Source organism: Acomys minous (assembly GCF_964271855.1).
Source record: "Acomys minous genome assembly, chromosome: 16".
NCBI lineage: Eukaryota > Metazoa > Chordata > Mammalia > Rodentia > Muridae > Acomys > Acomys minous.
The window spans coordinates 51,137,272-51,163,406 of NC_140498.1; the positions used below are offsets into that span (position 1 = coordinate 51,137,272).

The 26,135-nt window shown below is 47.7% G+C and overlaps 1 protein-coding gene and 1 long non-coding RNA gene across 10 annotated transcripts in view; one reads left to right on the forward strand and one right to left on the reverse strand.

The window, feature by feature from the left end:
* Window positions 1–1,231: 1,231 nt before the first annotated feature.
* LOC311587087 lies at window positions 1,232–8,006 on the reverse strand. Of its 2 annotated transcripts, none has more exons than XR_014775775.1 (4): window positions 7,904–8,006; window positions 3,995–4,093; window positions 1,385–1,514; window positions 1,232–1,296 (listed from the first exon to the last, which is right to left on the reverse strand). It is a non-coding gene; the product is annotated as an uncharacterized lncRNA (long non-coding RNA). The 2 variants fall into 2 exon arrangements; XR_014775776.1 differs by lacking the exon at window positions 7,904–8,006 and adding an exon at window positions 7,787–7,894.
* MRTFB (myocardin related transcription factor B) overlaps window positions 7,878–26,135 on the forward strand; it is a 147,828-nt gene continuing 129,570 nt past the window's right edge. For 4 of the 8 annotated variants that reach the window (XM_084763517.1, XM_084763520.1, XM_084763518.1 and 1 more), the window contains exons 1-2: window positions 7,878–7,999; window positions 18,895–18,955. The gene's annotated coding sequence lies outside the window, so the exon portion shown is untranslated. Of the gene's footprint in view, window positions 8,000–8,019; window positions 8,133–8,251; window positions 8,273–18,894; window positions 18,956–26,135 lie in introns of those variants that run through there. The other 4 variants (XM_084763521.1, XM_084763519.1, XM_084763515.1 and 1 more) reach the window with 4 other exon arrangements.

Genomic DNA, 26,135 nt, shown 5'->3' on the forward strand with positions numbered 1-26,135 from the left:
TTCACTGTGAAGTCTTGTTTGAAATGTCTGTCACATCAGTAGTCAGGCTTTGAAAGTGTGTTAGTGTGTCCCGTGTATATATTAGTGTGGGTGTGTGTACAAGTGTGATGGGTCAGTGTACCAGCCAGCAGTAAGGATCAGGGTTCAGATTCCTAGGACCTACATATAAGTGGACCCAAGGGCTCCCTAGAGCAAGTTGGCCAGAAAGACTACACATATCAGCCAGCGCTGGGTTTGACTGAGCCATTGCCTCACTGAATAAAGTAGAACAGTTGAAGACGAGCCCTGACATCAACCTCAGGGCTCCACATGCACATGCCCACACGTGTACCCACACACATGTGCACATGACATACACACAACAAATAGGGTATTAAAAATAAGATGACATAATATTTGCATGTACTATTTGTAACCTTCAGTAGCCTAAACCATCTCTGGATTGTTTTAATGCACCACAGCGTAAATGGTGATATAAAGAGTTGGCACCCTGCTTGTTTAACTGATGCAGTTCAAAACATCGCTTCTTCAGCTGAGTTCATAAATGCAACACTAATAGCTATGGAGGGAAAATGGTCAGTCATGACAGGCCAGTGCATACTAGGACCATCAAGGCCCAGTTCTGGATGGCTTAGGACCAGAAACTTCATGCTTGGCTCATATTGTGTGGACATGAAAGATGGGCTGATGACTTGGCTCAGCAGAGCCACCACTCCCCTGCTGGCTTATTCCAGCCCTCCCTCCATTCACTCTTTGACAAGACCGCAACTCATCCGGAGTGAAGCAGGAAGTACCATTTTGTATGTACCCAGACAGTGGGGAGCCAGACATCTTTGTTGAGCAGCACAGCCTCCCAGAAGGTGGTTTCGTCAACTTCATTGGCCAATGGGCCTGAAACAAGTGTTCAAAGCTAAGCATGATGGTGACCATCTGTAACACAGCTTTAATCATAGTACTCGGGAGGTAAAGGCAGGAGGCCCAGGAGTGCGCTGAGGTTAGCCTTGGCTACATGAGTCAGAGACCAGCCTTGGCTACATGAGTCAGAGACCAGCCTTGGCTACATGAGATCTTGCCTCGAACAAACAAAACAAAATAGAAAACAGAAAACGTGTTCAGGAGCCAAGAGTAAGCGACAAAGCTGAATTTATGCTCTACAGCACAGTGAGGAAGCTGGTTCAAGGCTATTGTTTTTATTTTCTCATGTAACAAGGTTCGGCCCATGTCTTCAAATGCAGCAGTGGAAATCCTGGAATCTGGACCTTCTTATTCTTCTTTGTTACTTATCAGTTGTGTGAACTGAGGGAAGAGACCATCACAGAGACAGGAGGAGCAAGGAGTAGATGTGCTTTCCAGAATGAAAGATTTGCATCTGGACAGGGCTTACCTGAGTGAGACTGATGGGGAGAAAAAAAATGCATGCCAAGTCTGCACTGCCTAGGCGCAGCTATGGGCATGCATGCATTCTGCTCAGAAACTGCTGCCTTCCTCTTGTGCCAGTTTGAATGCTTGGGTTGCTGGGGACAGAAACCACATGCAGTTGGTTATTAGCTCAGTGAAGGGACTGTCCAGGGCCCTGTGGGTCTGGAGCACTCCCAGCAGTGTGCTGATGTCACCAAGGAGCCAAGATTTTTTGGCTTTTCTGTTCTCTGTCTTGATGGCACCCATCACTTACAGGAAAAGCACTGGTGACCACAGAGTGTGCTGGCTTCCAAGAGATGCTTGGTCACAGCAGAGAAAGTTGTCTTTGTCCCTGAGTCGACAAGCTTTCCCCCCAAGTCTCCTAGCCTCTAGCTCACTTTGGCTCTGTGGGGTAAGAGTTCTTGAGCGGACATTCTAACTGCTCTAAGCAGAAAGGTGGCAAGGCAGCGGTTACGTTCTCACAGATGCACTGGGGGTGTAGAAGTGCCCCAAACCATACTGTAGGCCTGACCCTGTGACTTCACCATCACTGAAAGATGGGTTAGCCTCTGTCACCTCAAAGTGCTGGGTATCAGGGGCTGACCCCAGCTGCTACTCCAATGCTGTCAGCATCGGGGCTGCTGCTTTACCAGCACTGACATCAACAGAGTGGAGGCTCATATTGGGGTCCAGCCTCCTGGGAGACTACTGGCCAACTGGGAACATCCCATCCTTTGTCCTAGTAGCAAGGGAGGTAGAAAATTTGCATCTCAAGATTGACTCTGGGATGCCAGGACTCATACTGGGACATTTCCTTGCCTACAGATGCAGTGGCTGCCAAGTACAGCCTGTCTATCTTTGCTGATTACTTTTAACTGTCATGTAAGAAAAGTCTTAATGCAGATGGCCCGTAGGCATGTCTGTGTGGGGTTGTCTTGGCTATAAATTGAGGTGGTAAGACCCACCCTGAAGTGGGGCAGTGCTGTTTCCAGGGATGGACTCTCAACTATCTGGGAGAGGAGAAAGTTGACTGAACACGAGCAGGGAGGCAGCATGGGTGCATTAACTTCTCTCTGCTATCATGTGTGGATGCTTAGGTTCCTGCCCCGTACTTCCTTGCAATGATGGACTCCAGCCTAGAACTAGTGGTCAAACCACCCTTGATGCAGCCCTTGGGCAGAGATGGAGGATTTCACAACGATGAGATTGGGTTGACCCAGTATGAGTCTGAAGAGCTTCCTGATTCAGTTCAGTCACCTCCGTTCCAGTGTCTCTACATGTTCGTGGCGTGTATAGGTCCTTTCTGGTTGAAGCTGAAGTAGGGTCTGGACTGGCTGTGTAGCTTGGGCTGCCTTGGTACTCACTAATCTTCCTGTCTCCGCCCCTCCAGCGCTGAGACGGGAGGTGTGTGCTACCACGCCTGGCTGCAAGCATGGCTTACGATGGACCCTGTCTTCCCAGCCACTCACACCATTCCCTGATGATCCATGTTGTCCCTATCTCTAGAATGCTGTCCCCTTTCTACCTTGCCTACTATGTGAGTTTGAGTGAGATTGTCCCCCAAATGTTTACAAGCTCAGTCCCCGGTTGATAGACCATTTGGAAGGAAGCGTGTCCTTGTTGGAGGAGGTATGTCCCTGAGAGTGAGCTGTGAGGGTCCAAAAGCCCATGCCAGGCCCATGTTACTCTTTGCCTCCTGCCTGCGGTCATGATGTAAAGCTCCCAGCCACTTCCCCTGCCTGCTTCCCTGCTGCCATGCCCCTCCCCCCACGATGATCATGGACCAACCCTCTAAACCGTAAGCAAGTCCCCCAATTAAATGCTCTATTTTTATAACAGTTGCCTTGGTCATCGTGGCTCTTCACACAAGTAGAACACTAAGACACTTATTGGCTCTGATGTATAAAAAGAACTCATTTCAATCATGTTTTTCCACCTACCCTTCCAGGTGTTACTTAAAAGAAAAAAAAAAAACCCTTTGTGTATGTGTATGGTATGTGTGTGTGTGTGTGTGTGTGTGTATGTGTGTGTGTATGTGTGTGTGTGTATGTGTGTGTATGTGTGTGTGTGTGTATGTGTGTGTGTATGTGTGTGTGTATGTGTGTGTATGTGTGTGTGTGTGTGTGTGTGTATGTGTGTGTGTGTGTGTGTGTATGGTGTGTGTGTGTGTGTGTGTGTGTGTGTAAGAGAGTGAGGTAGGGGAGATGAGAGGAGAGAAGTGAGAGGGAGATATGGAGGAGAGAGAGAGAGAGAGAGAGGACATAGCATGGGTACAGAGTCCAGAGGACAGCCTGGGGCCTGGGTGTTCATTTGAGACAGTCTCTTTGTTATTTGCCTGAGTGTGCCTGGTCCTTGAACTTCCAACCACTCATCTATCTCTTTCTCCTATCTGGCTATAAGAGCACCAGTATTACAGATGTGGGCAGAGCGCCAAACTTCACGTGGGGCCTGAGGATCTGAAGGCTTGCACCAGCTTACACCAGCAAGAGCTTTAGCCATTGAGCCATCTATTCCCCCCCTCCCCCAATCCCTCTTAGGGAGTTCATCTGTACTTCCTGACCCCTACCTTTCTCTCACTATAAACTCTATAGTATACCTCCATCCTTTAGTTGTCTCTCCCCATCTTAGTGGTCAAATGATGCCCTTGTGAACGTTGCTCCAACCTCTTACTTCTGAGAATCACTCCTGCAACAAGCTGTTGGTGGGAACATAGGACATGGCCTGTGTCAGGATAGATACTAGAATTTGGGAGTGACGTTTTTAAGGTGATAGCAGTCTCAGTTCCTATAAACACTCCTCTCTGTTCGCAATGTTCTGGACGGTAACCCTCAGTCCCACCAGAATTTTGTTAACAAGTTTCAGCTTTATTAGTCTTTCCTTTGCTCTTGATTGTCTGGGTTTTGTTTTTTGTGGCTGCCCGCCCCCTCCCCCCCCCCAACCCCAGTGACTTCCACAGTCAGATATTTTAAAATGTCTGAGTAGATTTTCCAGTACAAGTGGGGAGAACTTAAAAAAAAACAAACAAACAAACCGTGCTGCTCCTCTTATAAGAAGGAAGTTGGGAAGAAAGAGCTCTGCGGAGGACACAGTCTCTTTCCATGACCAGGAAGAAACACACTGTGTTGGGGATACCGCTCACCTGGCAGAGCTCTTTCTTATCACGTGTGAGGCTCTGGGTCCAAGCCCCAACACCGCACAAATCAAGTGTGATGGTGCACACCCATAATCCCAGCACTAAGGAGGCAGAGGCAGAGGATCTTCGAGCTCACCTTCTACTATGTTGTGGATTCAAGGACAGCCTGGGCTACATGAGGCCAATAATTTTTTTCTCATTGTGCTAGAAAGTACTTGTAGTCCCAGACCCCATCCTCCAACATGATTGAAGTTTATATAGGAAAAAGAGGAACAAGACAGCTATCACAGAGCTCTTTCCCAGGATAAGAGTGTCCCAGTCTGTGTAATGTACTTTTACACATACATTAAGGGGCTGGAGAGATGGCTCAGTGGTTAAGAGCACTGACTGTTTTTCCAGAGGTCCTGAGTTCAATTCCCAGCAACCACATGGTGGCTCACAACCATCTATAATGTGATGTGATACCCTCCTCTGGCCTGCAAATGTACATGCAGGCAGAGCTCTGTATACATAATAATAAATAATACATCTTTTTAAAAAAAGAATATTAACTTAGCTCATCCTCCAAAACCTATTTATGCCCTTAGTTTCTATGAGATCACTGAAAGTCTTGTCTATCCAGAGAAACATCTTGATCTCAGGGAATCTGTAGGGTGGGAGGTTGGAGGGCAACTTGTGAGGGTCAATTCTCTCCTTCCATCATGTGGGTCCCGGGGATGGAACTTAGTGGCTAGTGTTGGCAGTACATGCCTTTATGTGCAATAGGGTATTGGGATAGGAAAGAGTTTGTAGGTCACCAATCCAAATTTTGCAGGTTTGGAGTCAGTGACCTGGAGTGGGCTTCCTAATTGCCTCTTACCGACTGTGTGCCCTTAGGCAAGTCCACTTGTTTCCTGTACCCTTTGTTTATTCATCTGTGAAGAAGCAGCAACACTCATTTCCACACAGGTGAGTGACAGTTAATATAGGCATCCATGTGACCAGGTTAAAGGATTCTCAGAGAGCCCATTGTGTGTGGGTTTGTCCACTGGGGTTGCCAAGAGAAGACTGCAACTTGAATCTGTGAGCTGAGAAAACCTTAGTGGCTAAAGGCAAATGTGTGCAGTCCTTTCAAATACTCTCGTCTCCAGACTCTGAGGTTTAGGCCAGTTCCCTCCCAACCCCTTGCATTTTCTTGGGCCTTCAGCTTAAAGCGGAGAGCTGCTGCATTGGCTCTTCTGGTTCTCTGGCCGTTGGACTTGAACTGAGTTATGGCACAGACTTCCATGGCTGCTAGACTTGCTGGCAGCATGTTGTGGTAAATCTCCTCCATGATAAATCTCCTCATGTATCTATGCTCTGTTGGTTCTTTCACTGGAATACCTGCCTGATAGGGATCTCTGGGAGGACTGACCAAACCAACAAATGAACAGTGCTTGGACTGTTAGCTACCAGTTGAATGGGCTCTCCTTTCTTCATCTACACCCACATCTTGTTGAGCTGTGTTGTCACATTCAGCAAACAAGAGGAGTGATTTCCAGGGAGAATAGGTTGTAAAGGTTGGTCTGGGCCCACATTTGCTGATATGATGTGACTGTTATGATGGGTTAGCTCAGACTGGCCTCAGTGCGGCTTGCAGGGCTGAGCTAGTACCTTCCAGGCTCCTGATTCTGCAGAAGTTGTCACATAGGATCCAGCTCATAGGAATGGGCGGAACAAAGGTGGTTTGAATGAAAATGGCCCAAGAGGCCCATGGGAAGTGTGGCCTTGTTGGAGGAAGTGTGTCACAGGGGATGGGCTTTGAGGTTTCAGAAGCTCAAGCCAGGCCCACACTCCCCCCCCCCAATGTCCCTGCTGCCTAAGGATCCAGATAGAGAACTCTGAGCTACCATATTTTCCAACTTATACGACGATCTTTTCAACTCCCCCAAATCTGTGCCAAACTTGGGGGTTGTCTTATACACTGGTACCTACCTGCAGCTTGCTTCCCCTGGCTTCATATGTTCAGCGCATATAGTGGGGGTGCTGTAGCCAATTCCCCACTCTGTGCAGGGAGGATGAAGCAGGGAGGAGCAAGCTGCACACATCTTCCTGCACCTCGAGGAGGAGAACATGAGTTCCACAGAACCCGAGGGCTGCAGGTCTTCCGGTTGAGTGTGGAGCACAGCTTAAAGGGGCAGTGTAGGCTGGCACTGACTGTCTGCCGGCATTTAATAAAGCACCTGGCTGGCTGTGCCCTGTCTGCAAATAGACACATGCCTGAGTCTGCTGCACAGGGTATGCGCTGGAAGAGGGGTAGTCTTATATGGCAAGTATATTCCAAACTCTATATTTTTAACTGGAAAAGCAGGGGGTCGTCTTATAGGCCCAGTCGTCTTATGTGCAGGAAATGCGGAACCTCATCAGCACATCTTCCTGCATGCTGCCATGCTTCCTGCCGTGATGGTACTGGACTAAAGCCCTGAACTGTGAGCCAGAACCAGCTATGGCGTCTCTTCACAGCAACAAAACCCTAAGACGAAGACCTTCTCACAACACAGTACCAGACCCTAGACTCAATGCAAATTCAAGTACAGCCTTACTATGTGGGCTATTTTTCTTCATTGCTGGCTTGGGGAGATCATGGGCACTCACTTTGATGAATCTCAATATGCTAGCCTTTCTTCCTTAGAAGCAATTATTCTAAGTTTTTTTCCTGGGAAGAAGTCACACAGTTCTCCCTAGTGCAATGGTTCTCAACCTCCCTAATACTGAGACCATTTAATACAGTTCCCTGTGCTGTGGTGATCCTCTCAACAATAAAATTATATCATTACTTATTACTTCCAACTAATTGTTTTGCTACTGTTATGAATCTTAATCTAAGTATCTCATGTGCGAACCGTGTGGTCTAGAACCTCCGACCTAACGCCATGTATGCTCTAGTTCTATGTCCACGATCCATTCCATCCTTTCTCCCACTATGTTCTAAGAACAGCATGTATTGCTTTTAGGGCTCTAGGGAATTGGTGCAAAGAGTGAGAAACAGTATATTGTCTAGCTGCACAAAGGCGGGTTACAACAGACTACCTGTCGGTCACCTCTTCCACTCTGGAGAACTATGAGGGGTGGGGGGAGTGAAGCGCGGCTCAGGGAGGGGACCCAAGGGGTCAACACGGAGGTGAGGGTGGTGCAACATCCTGGCTGCACCCCACTCTGGAATGGGGAGGCAGTAAGAATGCACTTATTGAGGTAGAATGAACTGTGAGCTTGCTGGAGTAGCAAGCGCTAACTGACCATCTGACTGTGGGCGCAACCAGAGCTTAGACAGCAACCAAGAAGCTCAACTGCGGATCCGGTTGCGCATGCGCTCCGGTCCAGCCAGGTGAGAGCGCGGCGGTAGCGGCCTCGCACCTGGGCTTTAACTTCTCCGGTCACGGGCGCGGGCGGATGCCGGGCAGGAGAAGACAAGCAAGTTGTGAATCCCCCGAGGCGGGCACGGCGCTTCCCGTAGGTCCCAGGCCGGGGTCGGTACCGGCCGCGTTCGGGCGGGAGGAGGGTAGGCGCGGGGCGGAGCGAAGTCTCGCGAGATCTGGTGGTAGCTGCAGCGGCGGTGGCGGCGGCGGCGGCGGCGGCCGGGGAGGTGAGCTGCGGACGGGCGAGAGGCGGCTGTTGGGGCTGAGGAAGGGGAGAGCTGCGGAGGGCAAGACCGGGCTCCGGGAGAGGGGCGGACGGAAGGCCCGCGTCCTCGGGGGCCCGGCGAGGCTGCTGCGGCGCCGCCTGGTGCGAGCTGTCCCGGGACTTCGCGCGGGGCGGGGCGGGCGGCCGCGGTCTCGGGGCCATCGGGGCCACCGGGGCCACCGGGTCCGGGCGTCCCTCGTAGGGGGTCCGCGTGCGCGGCCGCGGCCCGATTTTCCCGGGCAGCCCTGGCTTGGTACCAGGCGCGTTACTTGCGCGCTCCCACGCTGGAACTGCAGAGAGGTGCAGCGCCCTGGCCGAAGCCACTCTACGGGGGACGTGGTGGGATGGGGACGGCCCACGTCCCGGACTCACCTTCCACCATCCAACCCCCGCCCTGCTCGCGGCTCTTCCCCTGGGGTCCCAGTGGAGCTGCAGGGCGTGTGTTTGCAAGTCCTCCTGAAATTGCACGCAGCGTCCCATGTTTCTAGGGAGAAAGTTTGCCATCGCTTTTGTTCAGTCCCAGAAGGTTTCCTAGTTCTGAGTGCTCACAAACCATCCTTTGGCCCTGTGTGAGAGCAGACATGGTCTGCGAGTGATGACGGGTGGGTGCGCTGGGCGTGGGGTCTCAGGCCGGCGGGTAGCCCAAGGTTTGCCTCAGGCAAAGGAAACTTTGAAAAGTTTGATTCTTGTCTGAAGCACAAGGTCTCACTCTTCAGATGAGTAGTTGTGAAGCTCTTAATCAGGGCCTCTTGTTTCTGTGGCACCCGGACACGAAGTTCATAAGTAATATATCTTAAGACACATGAGCCAAGGTCAGTGGAGTGCTCCCCTTTAGATATAAAGAAGAAGAAAAAAAAAAAAAAGGGAAGACGTGTGCTGTAGCGTTTGTACAGCTCAGGCGCGCTGCTAGGACACAATGCCTCGGACCCTGCGGCCAGTGAGTGTTGACACATACACACTCATGCATGTGTGCATGTATCTGTGTGACTGTGTGTCTCAGAAGTTAGGAACAAAGATTGAGACCAGAGATAAAAACCATCTTACTTGGGATAGTTGATGCTAATGGGGAAAACAACATAGGCTGAATGACGGTGTACAAGGTAAATCCCAGCCTGTCTCAGTCAACACTCAGATAAACAGCCCTCCAAATATGTGTATTCCTGGCTACCACTGTAACCGGTACAAACTCCTGAGTTATCAAGTTAAGGGACCACACCAAATCTTTAGTGTTTATCCTTGGTAATAAGGAAATAGAAGATTGAAATAGTTGGCATTGGCAGAAACAGCTTCCGTGTGTGCATCGTGCTGAGGTGCAGTGAAATGTGCTATCTTGAAGTTCACAGGGTTCCTGTTTGCCTCCCCACTTTGTCCTACCTAATTGGGGCAGGACGGTGGGTGTTTCCCAGAGTATCTTGCTGAATTTTGATATTGAATCCTAAAGTAATGATAATCTATGATGAGCCCGTGGGCCAGAATAGCCCTGATTATCACCTTCAGCACCCACGTGCTAATTGGGTCTAGATCCTGGGCCCCAAACACTGCACATGCCTTCTGTTCGCCTCCAGGAGTCTCTTCAGTAACTAACAGTGGTCCTTGGGGACAGTTCTGCCCCTTTGAGAACCACTATATAAAGCACATGCTCCATGATCTAGCTAATTATAACAGCAGAATCTAATACACACTTTTCACTGGGAAGTAAAAATAAAACTCTCTCGGATGTGTCTGCTATATAAAATAAGACAGTCTCTTTGGTTAGGGACACTTGCTGGTTATCTTCAGGGCTCAGGAGTCAGGCATAGTACAGCTGTTTCTCCTTGGTGTGGGACTCACACTTGAACTTCTGTGCAGCTTGAGGTGAGCATGGAGCTGGGAGCCTCTGAGGCCTTGTGGATGGTGTTGGCTGAGTGGCATGGAGTACCAGTCAGTGTGGCCCAGGGGCCTTGGCTACTTGGTGACATTCTTATGAGTGAATTTGGACAGTGAAGATGTGCTCAAGAGTGAGAACAGAAATGACCTATCTTAGCGCTTCTGGGGGAATGTCTCACAAAAACAACAACTGTCTTCACTGAAGGTTCTCGGTGCTGGAGGAGAAAATCACCCATCCATTTTGTAGCTGCAGTGAAGTAAGTTGTTTCTCCAACTTGCTTAAATCTGAAAAGGAAGCTTATTTTGACATTTTTTTCTTTAAACATAAGTTGCTTCTTGCTATAGAATATTTATTCTCTTTTGCTTGTTACATGAGAAAGGTACTATGGAAATTAATATCTAAGTAAAGTCTTGTGAAAATAAGACATATGGCCAGGCGGTGGTGGCACATGCCTTTAATCCCAGTACTCGGGAGGCAGAGGCAGGTGGATCATTGTGAGTTCGAGGCGAGCCTGGTCTACAAAGTGAGTCCAGCACAGCCAAAGGCTGCACAGAGAAACCCTGTGTCGAAAAGCCAAAAAGAAAAAGGAAATAAGACACATTTAAAAGTTGTCCAGCCATAGATACAGTGAACCCTTGTGAGTTGAAATTCATCTAAGTGGAAGTAACTTTTATTGCTACCCAGTTCCAGGGTAAAAAAAAAAAAGGCTAATTCTTTTGGTTGTTTTGTTTTCATTAATCACTACTTTAAAAAACGCTTCTGTTTTAGTTAGGGTTTCTTTGCCTTGGTAAACACCATGACCCAAAGCACCCTGTCCTCAGGTAGACTTTTTTTTTTCTTCCTTTCATGTTTGGTGATTTTCCCAGCTTGCAGCAGCTCTTCATCAGGCCCTGAGGCTTGCTTGTCATGCAGACCACTGCTGAGCTGAGCCTGTAAAAGTGCCAGATGAGGGCTGTGGAGATGATGGCTCCATAGTTAAAGAAAGCGGCTTACTTTGCTTACACTTCCACACCACAGTGCAGGTACTCAGGGCAGGAGCCTGGAGGGAGAGCTGGTGCCGAGGCCGTGAGGAACACTGCCCACTGACCTGTTCAGCCTGCCTTCTTATAACACCCAGGACCACCCGCCTAGGGGTGGCACTGCCAAAGGTGGGCTGGACCCTCCTACAGCAGTCACTAGTCAAGAAAATGCACAGCACAGGCTGTTCACAGGCTAAACTAAACTGCGGTTCCCTCCTCCCAAAGTGCTTTAGCTTGTGTCAAGTTGACATGGGACCAGCCAGCACAATGTACCTGTTCTTAAATGAGTCACGTATGAACTAAGAGCATGTCTTGATGATGATGCCATGTCCGAGAAACAGGGACTATAAAACATGTTCACACATTGCTTGATTCTAACATCAAAAACTGAATCCAGAGGACAACTTGCAAAGTGAAGCTACCCACCTTTTTAGATCCTTCCATCTTAACTGGAGTTTTTTCTTTGTTGTTTGTTTGTTTGTTTGTTTTTCGAGGTAGGGTTCCTCTGTGTAGCCCTGGCTGTCCTGGACTCGCTCTGTAGTCCAAGCTGGCCTCAAACTCACAGAGATCTGCCTGCCTCTGCCTCCCGAGTGTTGGGATTTAATTGGAATTCTTTACTCTGGAGATTTAGCACTTACTGGCACTCTCAGAACCTTTTTCCAGTGTGTGGAGGAGAGTGAGGGGCAGTCTCTGCAAACATGGGGTGAGCAGAGGCATTTCCAGTGTGTGGAGCAGAGTGACTGGTGGTCTCTGCAAACATGGGGTGAACAGAGGCATTTCCCGTGTGTGGAGCAGAGTGAGGGGCAGTCTCTGCAAACATGGGGTGAACGGGAGGCATCTTGGGCTGCTGCTTTATTGGCTTTCCCATTGTGTAAAGCTTGTCGTTGTCATAACTTTCTCTCTAATGGGTCATCCTTAGGTTAATTTCAGCGATTCACAATTGCTGCTGCTTAGTATGAAATGTGTTTGAAAACACTGATGGTAGGAAGCAGTCTGTGGAGGGCTGTCCCCAGGTGTCTCAGCCATTTGACACCGAGGGCGGGCTCACAGGAAACCCAACTGCACAACAACTGCCTGAGCACCCTGTGCCCAGGTGGACTAGGGTTTTTTGTTTTTTTGTTGTTGTTGTTGTTTCTTTTTTTTTTTTTTTTTTTTTTTTTTGCTTTGCTTTTGTGTTTGGTGATATCCTTGCTTCCCCCCTCAGCCCCCAGCTAGCAGCTCTTCATCAGGCCCTGAGGTTTGCTTGTCATGCAGACCAGTGCTGAGCTGAGCCTGTGAGAAGTGCCAGATGAGGGTTGTGGAGATGGCTCCATAGTTAAGTGCTTATGACACAGGCCTGGGCACTGGAGGGCCCCAGGTAAATGCCGGATGGGTGTGGCAGCCCACCTGTAATTTCAGCCTTGGAAGGCAGAGCCAGCTGCCTCATGAGACTAACCATATCGATGAGCCCTGGGTTTGCTTGAGAGAACCTGCTTCCATGAATAAGGGGAAAGAAAAGCACTCACGGATGATTCCTGATTACGTACCTCAGGTCTCCATATGCTTCTGCGCACACATGCACATGTAGCCACACATATGTACCCATACACAGAGACGTGTGTACATGAAATGCACATGACATACACATGTGCATGTCTCCCTAGGACTGTTGGCCACCACTGGAGTCTGGGCAGATGAGGGGCACTTTGCATTTTACCAAGTCATTGCTGCAGCTGCTGCTCCAGAGGTTGCACTTTTAACATCATCACATGCTTTGCCTGACTCGGGGCACATACTAACTTTTTGTCATGGCCACACTAAAATTGTCTTTTAGTATAGAATATAAGAGAAATATTCCCTCTTAATCATTAAATTTGGACTCTAACTCTGGACTCAGTTCTTTGTGTGGGTATACTTTCAGCATTTAAGAATTTTGTTTCTATGGACAAAATGTTCATCAGATTTAAACACTTAAATAATATGGGCATATTTAGAAAGCCAAATTTCCAATTCTCTCTGGTCAGGTCCCCCCTACCTCGGTAGAGCATTATCTGTTTTCTATAAATATGTTCATGGTTTCTCTTTGTAGATAAAAGCAAATATTAAAGCCCAAACATGGGCTGTAATAGCTCCTTGTATACAGATAGTGTGCTGCAACCTGTCCTCACTGGCTTCTCATCTCTGTATAGGGGCAGTGTGCTGCGGCCTGTCCTCACTGACTTCCCATCTTTGTATACAGGCAGTGCACTGCAGCCTGTCCTCACTGGCTTCCCATCTCTGTATACAGGCAGTGCACTGCAGCCTGTCCTCACTGACTTCCCATCTTTATATACAGGCAGTGCGCTGCAGCCTGTCCTCACTGGCTTCCCATCTCTGTATACAGGCAGTGTGCTGCAGCCTGTCCTCACTGGTTTCCCATCTTTGTATACAGGCAGTGCGCTGCAGCCTGTCCTCACTGGTTTCCCATCTTTGTATACAGGCAGTGCGCTGCAACCTGTCCTCACTGGCTTCTCATCTCTGTATAGGGGCAGTGCGCTGCGGCCTGTCCTCACTGACTTCCCATCTTTGTATACAGGCAGTACACTGCAGCCTGTCCTCACTGGCTTCCCATTTCTGTATACAGGCAGTGCACTGCAGCCTGTCCTCACTGACTTCCCATCTTTATATACAGGCAGTGCGCTGCAGCCTGTCCTCACTGGCTTCCCATCTCTGTATACAGGCAGTGTGCTGCAACCTGTCCTCACTGGCTTCTCATCTCTGTATAGGGGCAGTGCGCTGCGGCCTGTCCTCACTGACTTCCCATCTTTGTATACAGGCAGTACACTGCAGCCTGTCCTCACTGGCTTCCCATCTCTGTATACAGGCAGTGCGCTGCAGCCTGTCCTCACTGGTTTCCCATCTTTGTATACAGGCAGTGCGCTGCAGCCTGTCCTCACTGGCTTCCCATCTCTGTATACAGGCAGTGCGCTGCAGCTTGTCCTCACTGGTTTCCCATCTTTGTATACAGGCAGTGCGCTGCAGCTTGTCCTCACTGGTTTCCTATCTTTGTATACAGGCAGTGCACTGCAGCCTGTCCTCACTGGCTTCCCATCTCTGTATACAGGCAGTGCGCTGCAACCTGTCCTCACTGGCTTCCCATCTCTATATACAGGCAGTGCGCTGCAGCCTGTCCTCACTGGCTTTCCATCTTTGTAGAGGGGCAGTGCACTGCAGCCTGTCTTCACTGGCTTCCCATTGGTATGCATGCACTTTACATGCTCATTTAGAAAAAGGACTTTTTTGTTATAAAAATTGTATTCATTTTTATTTTATATGTATGAATACACGTGCATGTGTACCACATGCATGCCGTGGCCTCAGAAGGCAGAAGAGGGCATTGTATTTCCTGCAACTGGAGTTACTGTTGGGTGTAAGCCACCACATGAGTGCTGAGAATTAAACCTGGGCCTCTGCAAGAGCAGCCAGTGTTCTTTACCTCTGAGCCACTGGTGTCTCCAGCCCCAGAAAACATTTTCTTTTTTTTTTAAATGGGATTTCTTTTTTATAACAGCCCTGGTTGTTCTGAAACTTGATTTGAGAACCAGTCTGGCCTTGACCTCATTGAGATCCGCCTGCCTCTGGCTACCCAGAAAACATTTTTAAACAGCTCTAGGCATCTGCTCTGTCCTTGGTCTGCTTAGCCAGCCCCACTTGGAGACATTCATGGTTGTCTTCAGCCTTACAGACCATGGTGTGGTAAACACTTGGGTGCTTGTGATTTTATGTACAGACAAGCATGTCTGTGATGTATTCCCAGAAGTGGGGTTGCTGGGTCAGTGGCCTGTGTGTTTTAATTGTCGTAAGAGTTGCACCAGTTTGAACTCACACAGCCATGGCTGTCCCCCTGCTTCTGTGAAGAGGCTGTGTAGATGATGAAATTCAGATTTGCTTGAGTCTTACACAATGAGATAGTGCTTCCATGTAACCCATAAGCATACTCCACAGACTGAAATCATCTGTGGATTACATGCTGTGCTGGCTAAAGTCATCTGAGAGGAGCGAGCCTCAAATGAGAAAAGGTCTCCAGAAGATTGGTTGCAGGCAAACCTAGAGGGCATTATCTTAATTAGAGATTGATGTGGGAGGGCCCAGCCTTCTGGGTGGGTGGTGCTATCTCTGGGCTGGTGGTCCTGGGTTCTATAAGTAAGCAGGCTCCACAAGCCACGTGAAGCAAGCCGGTAAGCAGGCCCCCTCCATGGCCTCTGCATCAGCTCCTGTCTCCAGGTTCCTGCCCTGATTGAGTTCCTGTCCTGACTTTCTTCAGTGATGGACAGTGCTGTGGAAGTGTGAGCCACATAAACCCTTTCCTCCCCAACTTGCTTTTGATCATGGTGTTTCATCACAGTGATAGTAACCGTAACTAAGAAACATGCACAACCCAAATCAATGTGTGTACCATGTCACTCTTGTTTGGGGACTGTGCACATAGAGGTCAGAGGACAACCTTGGGCGTCATTCTTCGCCTTTCACCTGGGACAGTCTCTGTTTTGCTTCTGTGTAGACCAGGCTAGCTTCCAGCAAGCTTCCCAGGCATTCTTCTGTCTCCGTCTCCCATCTCACTGTAGATTCAAGACATGTAGCTTGACTTTATGCGGATGCTGGATCTGAACCTGTGTCCTCATGCTGCCAAGCAAGCACTTTACCCTCTGTGCCACCATGTCAACCCTGCATTTCTTTGTCCGCCATCTGTCCATGCCCTCTGCACTTTTCTTTTTCTAATTTCTAGGCCTTTGTAGATAATTGAGGTTGGCCCTGGGTCCCTGCAGTCTCAATCCTCACATCACATGGTATTCATTCCCCTTGGTGTACTGTGGCAAGCAGAAGACTTAGAAGAAAAAAAGTTTTTTTCTTTTTTAAGATTTTAAAATTTTATTTTATGTGTGTGTGTGTGTATGTGTATGTGTGTATGTATGTGTGTGTATGTGTGTGTGTATGTATGTGTATGTGTCTGTGTGTGTATGTGTGTATGTGTATGTGTGTGTGTCTGTGTATGTATGTGTGTGTCTACGTGTGTGTGTCTGTGTATGTATGTGTGTGTGTGTGTATGTGTGTGTGTCTGTGTATGTATGTGTGTGTGTATGTGTGTGTGTATGTATGTGTATGTGTCTGTGTGTGTATGTGTGTATGTATATGTGTATGTGTGTGTTTGTGTATGTATGTGTGTGTATGTGTATGTGTGTATGTATGTGTGTGTATGTGTGTGTGTATGTATGTATGTGTATGTGTCTGTGTGTGTATGTGTGTATGTATATGTGTATGTGTGTGTGTCTGTGTATGTATGTGTGTGTCTACGTGTGTGTGTATGTATGTGTGTGTGTGTGTATGTGTGTGTGTCTATGTGTGTGTGTCTATGTGTGTATGTATGTGTGTGTGTATGTGTGTGTGTATGTATGTGTATGTGTCTGTGTGTGTATGTGTGTATGTATATGTGTATGTGTGTGTTTGTGTATGTATGTGTGTGTGTGTCTATGTGTGTGTGTATGTATGTGTGTGTGTGTATGTGTGTGTATGTCTATGTGTGTGTGTATGTGTGTGTGTGTGTCTATGTGTGTGTATGTGTGTGTGTATGTGTGTGTATGTCTATGTGTGTGTGTATGTGTGTGTGTCTGTGTGTGTGTGTATGTGTGTGTATGTGTGTGTGTGTGTGTATGTGTGTGTGTGTGTGTCTACCTGCAGAGGTCAGAAGAGCATATGGGAGCTGACCCAGGTCCTCTGCAAGAGCAACAAGTGTTCTTAACCATTTAGCAATCTCTCCAGCCTCATTTAAAAAAAAGATATTCTTAAAATAACCAGTTAGTTATGTCTATAGGTGTTTTGCCCAAATGTGTATCTGAGCACAGTGTCTGTAGAGGCCAGAAGATGGCATGGCATCCCTAGGACTGGAGTTAGGAATAGTTGTCAGCCACTGAGTGGGTCCTGACCTTAAGCACTAAACCGTTGCTATAGCTCCTCGCCTTTTCCTTCAAGGTTTCCATGGTTTCTGTCAGTCTTCATGGAGCTGAATTCCAGTGACTTACTGAAAGGGATCCTCATTCCTGTTTTTGTTGGAATGCCCGTGGGTTTGCTTCTACCCTTCAGCCTTTGGTCCGTTTAGGATTTAGCCTGGTACTGGGGAAGCCAGGGCAGGGCACAGACTCAGCTTCACCTCTACACGTATCCTCTGTACTTGGAGTCGGGGACTTCGGTGCTGTGCCACTGTGTGCATTAGGCACGTCTCTGCACTGTGTGCCCTACTTTTCTAGGGGAAACTAAAAGAAAAGTGAAATCACACTAAAGGAGTAATTCCAGTCTGTTTAGCTTTTCCCGAGCCTGAGTTGACCCATCTATAGAAGGAGGAATATGGAGGACACGCAGTGACATGCTGAGGTGGAAGGGGAAACCTGCACTTGGTCTAACCTCCACCTTCTTGCCCTTCTGTCTCCTGTGCTCTCCTTGACATTTTTGAAAGAGAAAAGCCACAGGAATGTTAGAGCTAAAGTTAAAACTAAGATCTTAGTCTGAGCGGGGTCATCACCATTTTATTTTATTTTACTGTTGTGGTGCTGTAGCCCTGGGTCTCCTATATGCTAGGCAAACACTACCATTGCTCTTACAGCTCCAGTTTCTCTCTCCTTTTACTGTTAAACTTTGGGATAGAGTCTCACTGAGTTTCTCAGGCTGGTCTTGAATTCACTGTGTAATTCAGTCAAGCCTTGAGCTTGGCATCCTTCTGCCTCAGCCTCCAGCCAGCTGAGATGACAGCCTTGCCCTCGCACACTCGCTAATCAGTACATTTGAGAACACTGAGTGAGGCTTGGTCTGGCATCCAAGGCTTCCTTCTTGCCTTCTGGCCTTTCGTTACTCATCCTCTCTTGAATACGTCCTGACCGTGATGCTGCTAGGCATTTCCCAAAGGCCGTGTGTTTCTAGGATACTATCCAGAAGGTTCTGTTGCCTCATGATGCCAGTTAGTATAGTGTTGGTAAAAGCAATGTCACATCCAAGTAGCTTGTTAGGCTGGTGATTTGTATGTGCCTCAGTTAAGTTGGAAACTCTGGAGAGAGACCATGTCCACCCTGGGAAGAATTCCTAGTACCCAGCAGATACCCAGAAGAGGCACGTCAGATGTTAAACAGCCGAGGGAAGACTTGACCCATCTGCCCTTTTGCCTTGTGAGTCAGGAAGCTCATCTCATTCTCTTCTTACCTGTTATACTATTTTTTTTTTTAAAGATTTATTTATTATTATGTATACAGTGCTCTGCTGCATATACACTCATAGGCCAGAAGGGGACATCAGATCACATTCTAGATGGTTGTGAGCCACCATGTGGGTGCTGGGAATTGAACTCTGGACCTCTGGAAGAGCAGTCAGTGCTCTTAACCACTGAGCCATCTCTCCAGCCCACCTGTTATCCTCTTATCCCCTTGAACCATAGCAGACACTAGGGACAGTGGTGAGAGGCGGGCTCTTCATAAGATGCTATAAAAACAAAAGAACGAGTGTTTGTTCAACGTGGTCAAGAGCCACCGAGGAGTCCCTGGCTGGGTCATGTCCTTAGTTGGATGCTATTGGTAGACACACAGAAAATGGGCCTAGAAGGCTCGCTAAGGATGTCCTGGTTGGCGCATGTGGTCTGAGCTCCATACCCAGCTCCCAGCCTGCTGCAGACTTCCTGCCATCTGTGGGTCCCTGGAGGAGTAGAAGCTTTCCCTTCATAGCAGGGTTTTCTTTCCTGGAAGTCCCTTTCTGTGACCTCAGTCCTCTGACTTGTCTGTAATCACCCGCTGGCATGTGGTAGGTGGTCAAGAAAAGATAATTTCTACCTTTTTTTTTTTCAGGTTCACAATAAAGGTGCTAAGAAAGAGAATGTAAAACAGGAAAATAAATATTTTTACTAAGGTAAGTCATTTTTATGAATTTAAAACAGTTTCATTTGAAAACATTAAAAATTCTTTATAATCTTTTCACTGGTGTAATGAATGGTTGTCTTAGGAGTGTTTGACGTTATGCAAGGTAGGGGTTGTGAGGGTTACAGGGGACCTAGTTTCAGTTTTTACCATCTCGGGGACACACACACACACACACACACATACACACACACACACATAGGGAGTGGGAGACAGAGGGAGAGGGAGGAGGGAGAGGTTCTTTTCCTTCTTTCATCAGGAAGTCGGGATTGAACTTGGGGGGGGGGGGAAGTTCTGGGGGAAGTTCTTCCCCAGCTGAGCCATCCTGCCAACGCAAACAGCTCTTTATAATAAATAGTTCATCTCTGAGCTCAGGTGGACCTGATAGCAGTAGGAGGCTCTCCTGGGCCGCCTCTGACACTGCCTCTGGCGTCTTACTGGGAGTAATAGTGTAGTATAGTCCTCCCTTTCCCTTACAGTTCTCCATTCTTGGTTCTGGAATCCCTTTTCTGCCTTAGTATAGATGTTATTTAATTTACATGTGCCCTTTTGTTACTGGTGAGAATGCCTTGAGACCAGTTCTGAGTTACTTGGGGAGGTGAGTAGTAGCTGGAAGTCAATTCAAATTCAGTTGCTTTGGTGAAAGGCTTTCTTAGACAGTGGGTGGTGTAGTGGTGGCCTCTTCCCACTGCACGCAGTTTAGCCTTTAAACTGGCAGACTCAGTGCTCGGTGGATAGAAAGTTGGGTAGAGGTGGGAGGTTGAGCCTCAGCATTCAGGGAGTGTGGCTGTTGACTGTCCAGACAAAACTGCTTTGCACTGAGGAGGATAAGACTGAGCTCTGCTGGGGGGAAGAGCCTAAGTGCTGCTGTGTGGTGGGAAGGGCAGGTCCCCAGAGTCGGCCTGATTGATTATCTCCTTAGACTTCTAGGCTTAAGGTAGAGTTGTGGATGGAGTTGGGGGGTGGGGGGGAGGGAGGCAGTAGCCTGAGGCCACAAGTTATCTCTCAGCTCTGGGTCCCATTCTCCCTGAAAAATTCACTCAGCCCTGGAAGCTGGGCCTTGTGTGTAGCGTGATGGAAATTCACCTGCAGCAAGGCAGAGGAGCGGAGCGGCTGGCCCTTCCCCCTCGGTGCAGCCACAGCTCCACACACGCTCAGCTTCCTACCATGTCTCCAGACAGGGGAAAGTTAAGCGTGTATGTTAAACCAGGAAGTTTCATCTTGATTGCATTTCAATGGATTCTAATGTGACAGAATGTTTCAGTCTGAGCTTGTTCTAGCAGCCTTCAGTCAAATGAGAATTGCTGTCAGGGGAGAGGACACCCGCCCACACTGCTCCCCGAGTGCTTGAAGCCATCCCACTTCCTTTCTCTTTTACCTGAAAAACTGACTGCTGACACTTGGGAATTATAATCAGATTGCATCAGTCGTATGGAAAGGTTACCAATTACTGTTCTGCACAATATGCACTTCAAGTGTCTCGGTTCAGTGCTTTTAAATGCCTGTTGGGTGAATGAAGGCTTTGTGTCACGCCCTGATTTCATACGTTTGAGAGGCTGTATTGATGGCTTCTTGTCATCAGTTCTGTGGCGGGGGCTGGGTGGAGGAGGGAGATTATTTAATATGAAGTCTTCATGAAGACAGATCAGAAGGGAGCATGGCTGGTGCCAGTGGCTGGGACCGAGGACAGGCCCTGCATGGGGAATCATGTGGCATTCTGAGTAGAAGCTGTATGGTGAGGCATTCTTGAGCATGTGCTGTGTTTTCATGGCCTCATTTTGTTCACTCAGCATCTGATAGAAAGGCACAGTGAAATTGAAATTTGTCTGTGGACACAGCTAGTAGGTTTTGAAAAGCATGGCTCAAATCCTCTCTTTGGATCCCAGATCTGTATGTTTGTGAATGCCCACAGAAGATATATTGTGTTAGGCGTGGTTAGAGTGTCTCTGGTATTGTGGAATCCTCAGTCTTGAACGGGACAGTCAAGCCATGCCACCCTCCCAGTGCTGTTTTTTCTTGATTTCCTACGCCCTTAGCCATCACCTGATGAAGTCTCCCAGCCTGCCAGGGTGTGTGGCCGTGTTCAGGACAACATCGACTTGTTTAATTTAGTAATGCTCTGAGACGGAAGGCACCTGATGGCCAAGTACAAACAGGCATTGTACAGGGTGTTGCTGTAGTCAGAAGAGAGACAGCTTGTCTCCCTCACTCTGTGCCAGTCAGGAGGCTGTGATTTTCTCCTCAGGAGACAGGTGGGCTCGGATCTGTTGAAGTCACTGTGGTGAGCAGGAGGTGAGCTATGTTGGAGACCACTTTTCCTTACACAGTATTATTGAGTTGGTTCCATCCTGTACCTGCTGGCTGATTGCAAAGTGTATACTCTTTTGTTCTTGGCTCTGTTTACCTTGGATTCAATTTTATGGTTGGTCACTATAGGGATTTATTGGTAGGAAAATACATTCTTTCCTCATTTGAGCAGACTGTGTGTTCTGAAGGCAGAGAAAATACCCTATTACAAGCAGCTTCAAGCAGTCCCTGAGCAGAGGCACTATGGTTTGCCTCTGTTCCATTGTTTCTTACCATACTAGCTTTACTCGTATTTAGTTCACATACTGCAAGGCTCATAAAAGTGGTTTTGGTGCACTCACCGAGTTCTCCACGGTCGCTGCTGTGAACACTCCATGAAGAAGTGCCCAGCCCCTCCACACTCACTTCCCACTCACCGTCCTGTTCCTGGCAGCACTAATCTTTGACATCATAGATTTACCTATTCTGGATGTATCACATACATGTAGTCATTCAGTAATCGCCCTTATTTAGGGCTCCTGCTGCTGTGATAAAACACCGTGACCATAAACAACTTGGGAAGGAAAGGGTTGCTTTCAGCTTACAACTCTTTGGTCACACACCATTACTCGGGGAAGTCAGGACAGGAACTCAAACAGGGCAGGAGCCTGGAGGCAGGAGCTGATGCCGAGGCCATGGAGGGAGCTGCTTACTGGCTTGCTTCCCATGGCTTGCTCACCATGCTTTCTTATAGAGCCCAGGATTACCATCCCATCCGGTAGCACTGCCCACGGTGAGCTGAGTCCTCCTATGTCAATCATTAATCAAGAAAATGCACCATAGGCTTGCCCACAGGCCAGTCTGGTGGGGATGTTTTCTCAATGGAAGTTCTCCCTTTACAGATGATTCTGGCTTATGTTAAGTTGACATAAAACTGTCCAGCACCGCATGTTATTAAGGTTCGTTTACAGTGTAGCAGATATCAAGGCCTCAGTTTTACATCGGTATAATATTCTGATGTGTGGCTATGTGTTATCTTGTTTATGAGTTGGTGGACGTTTGGGTGCTTCCCATTTCTTGGCTTTTTATTTGTGTGTTGGGATGGGGAGTGGAGGTGCACAGAGTGGGGGCTCAGATCCTAGAGTTAGGCGAGACAAGAACTTCTCATTACCTTCAGAGATTGACTCCTTTGGCCGTTGCCGCTGGGTACGCTGTGCACAGGGCACCTGCCATCCTTGGCCACCACGTTTAAGCCATGTGCATTAGGCATCGACTGACAGTCTGCTCCTTGACCAGTTATAAGTTTCTGCGTTAACCACCATCCACTATACAAAGAAACGTCTTTGATGACTCTTGAGAGCTGCACTAGTCCATGGGGAAAGAGACATGAATTTAGAGAAGTTTGATGCTGTGTCCATTTAGCAGAATAGTGGTAGCAGGTTCGTGAAGTGCCCATCCACAAATGGAGCATCTGTATCACTCCCCTACCCACAGGGGCAAAGAACATCCCAGAAGAATAGGCAGAAAAATTGTAAGAGCCAGAGGTTAGGGAGAACCAGAGCAAACCTGTCTTCTGGTTGTGACAGGATGCACTCACAAGCTCACAGCACTTGGGTTACTTACACAAGCCTGTGGAAAGTTGATGGCTTCTGGGCAAGAGAGTCAGGTTTTTTAAGGGTATGTATCCTAGAATTGAACCACCTGTGGCTGCGTACCAGGTGTATATGGGCACCACACATTGGACTCTTTGGCTTATAAAAATAAAAAAGAGGACGTGGAGTTGGAGGGGATGGGGAGCTGAGGGTGGATCTGGCTGGAGGTAAGCGGAAGACTTGTGAATATGATCAAAACACACTGTATAACAATACCAAAGAATAAATAAAAATATTATGTTAAAATAGCCTTTCAGTGTAGTCATAGTAAAACGTAGACTTCGACGTGACAGCCTTGATATCCAAGAATAAGCCCAAGGAAGGCCGCTTGGCTTGAGCTTCTCTCGTTTGCAGGAAAGAAAGCATCCTTCTAGTAGTGGCTCAGCGTCTTTGGTGGGTGGTCTGAGCTCAACCCCGGTGCATTCTGGGCATAACAGTCTCTGCAAAGACTACCAGTTGTTTGGCTGGAGAGGAATATTGATTGTGGGGAGCGGCGTGTGTTCAGTTAGGGAATGCACATTCTGTCCTTAGCAGTAGGTGGGGGCATTGAGGTATCTAGCAGAGAAAGGGGGATGAGACGGTTATTGTAGTTACTGTACTCTAGGGCCTGAGTGTGAGGGTAACCCCTGGGTTTTTATCTGTTACATCTGAGAGTGAGCAGGTGAGGACCTGATCTCGGTGCTGGAGGTGTAGTGGGAAGCAGAGGCTGGGAAAGCATGGGGTGGGGGAGCTAGTCAGGGTACCTAGCCTCTAGGGGACAGGAAGCTCGCTCACATTGTGGCAAGTAAGAGAGTTGTTTGGAAGATCCCTGGAGAAGATGGCACAAACAACGTAGTGCTGCAGAAACCCTGAGGACTACAGGTACCCAGGGACTGAGCCGTGTGCGCCAGATCACAGACCAGGCCTGGCCTCACACTAAAGCCAGGGAGGGAGGGAGCCTCTCCGGCCAGCTGTCATTTAGAGAATCTTAGCAACACTCCAGCCTTGAGCTTTGTGTTCTCTTTGCTGGAGCCTCCTCCACCATCACTGCATTCTCAGAAGAGGAGAGGGTGTCCAGCAGGTCTAGCTGTGCACATCACTCTGGGAATGAGGGCTGGTCCTGCTTCTGACAGCAAGCGAGAGGTCAAGGATACCTCAAAGGTTTGTGGCTTTGGGAGCCATTTCTGCCCAGGAGTGAGGAGGTTCATGGGTGGGCAAAGCAGAAGGCAGGAAGTCAGCTGAACAGTTTTAGAGCATCTAAGGATGGCACTGCTGGGGCTAGCATTTTGATGAGGCACTGCTGTGCTGTGCCTCTGCTGAGCCTCCAGCCTGCACTTGCAACTAGGTGGGTGTTTGAAGCAGGCGCTTGAGTGGACCCTCGCTTAGGTGAGGACAGCAAACAGACTTGATGGTTACTGCATCAGGCCAGGGGTTGGAAGCTAAGGGATATTTCCAGTTCTGATACTCTGTGGCCTGTGATTTCCATGTCAAAGTAGTAGTATTGTGTGCTTCTTTCTTCTCTTTTTCTTTCCTTTTTGTTCCACTTGACATTTAGTATCATTAATTACCTGTTGACAGTCCTGCCAATAAATTAATTTTTTTTCTAAAATTTGACTTAGGGAATAAAGGAGATAAAAGATAGAGAGACTTTGCCTTTAGGAATAACTGAGTCAGAGGATGGCACCCTGGCTGATTCAAGCTCTGTAAACTCAAGATACTTAAACACTTGGGATGATCTGATTGTACTAAAATGTGCTCTGGTCAGCCATGGAGATAGAAGTAGGAAGCTTAGTAACGCCAACCCTTTGAGTGGCAGGGCCTGGAAGTCCCCTAAAGAGTAAGGATTCAGTTGACAGCAATGTTTCAGACTTGAGAATTTTGTATTCCAAATAGCAGAGGTTAGCTCAGTTCCATCTTTTATGTAAAAACAAAATGACTTGCATGTTTCAAACCTTGGCATCATCTTGAAATCAGACTCCTGTCTATCTCGTAATAGATGCTGGACACCAGGCCAGAGGGGGGTTGACTGTTGAAGTGACTGTGCTTCCAACTCCATCGCTCTCCATACCCAAGAAAACCAAACCATTGGTAGCTTGGGTGTGCTATTGTTTCGATTATTTACATCTTACAAAAGCATACTTGTGTTTATATATATTAACAATATTATGTTCTGACTTGGACAGAGTGTTTTTAAGGCAGAAATACAATTGTGTTCCTTTTGTAGGCTAACCACTCTTGTTCCACCATCTCTCTGCCAATGGCATGCTGTTATTGGTAGCTGCATGTTCAGACATCCCTAAGTTCATGACTGTTGTTTGCAAACACCCTGTGGGTACCAGAATCCAAGGATGTGCAAGGCCTTCAATATAAAGTTTACATCTAACCTTTGCACGTCCTTCTGTCTACTTTAAAGGTTTATTTTTAATTATGTGTGTGGTAGGATATGTGCATGAGGGGGCATTCCTGTGGAGTCCTCGGTGCTCTCCCAGAGCTAGAGTTGCCGGCAAGTGTAAGCTGCCTGGTGACCTGCTGAACATCTCTCCAGCCCTCCTGTCTACTTAAATCATCTCTAGCTTACTTACTGTGCCCAATATAGTATAAATGTTGTGTGACTTGTTTTATGGTCTAGTTTAGGGAAAGGAGGACGTGTGCAGTGTTTTTAAGGCTATCTTGTATATGAAGAGTTGGTTGACTCCATAGCTGCAGAACTGAAAAAGAACACCAGTTGTACAGTAAAGATAGGAGCTATTTTTAGTTAATTATTTTATTTTTATTTATTTTTTTGTTTGACTCTTTACAATTTTTGAAATTTATTTATTTTCAGTACATCTCAACAGCAGTTTCCATCTCCCCCTACAACTTACCCGCTCCCCCAGACCTACTCCTCCATGGTTTTTTGTTTGTTTTTACCATAGACCATTGATTAAATTTGGCTGTAAATGCAGGAACTCTTATCAAGTTGTAATTTAATAGACAGTGCTCTGCAAGAAGTCCTTACAGCCTTACAAAGTACTGTAAGATGTGTTGCTATAATTATTTGAAAATAACTGATTGTTTTCACTTGAACTGTAGATAAATGCTTGTTCTGGTAGAGTTCGCATTGGATGGATGAAGGCCTTGTGTGGGCTGCATTTTTACAAAGCTACTCAGAGACTTTGGGAAAAGAGTCCATTCCAGAAGAACCCGGGCCAGGGCTCTCTGAGTTCTAGGCTACCCTAGGTGACTAAGAGAGTCAGTACAGCTACAGAGGGAGAC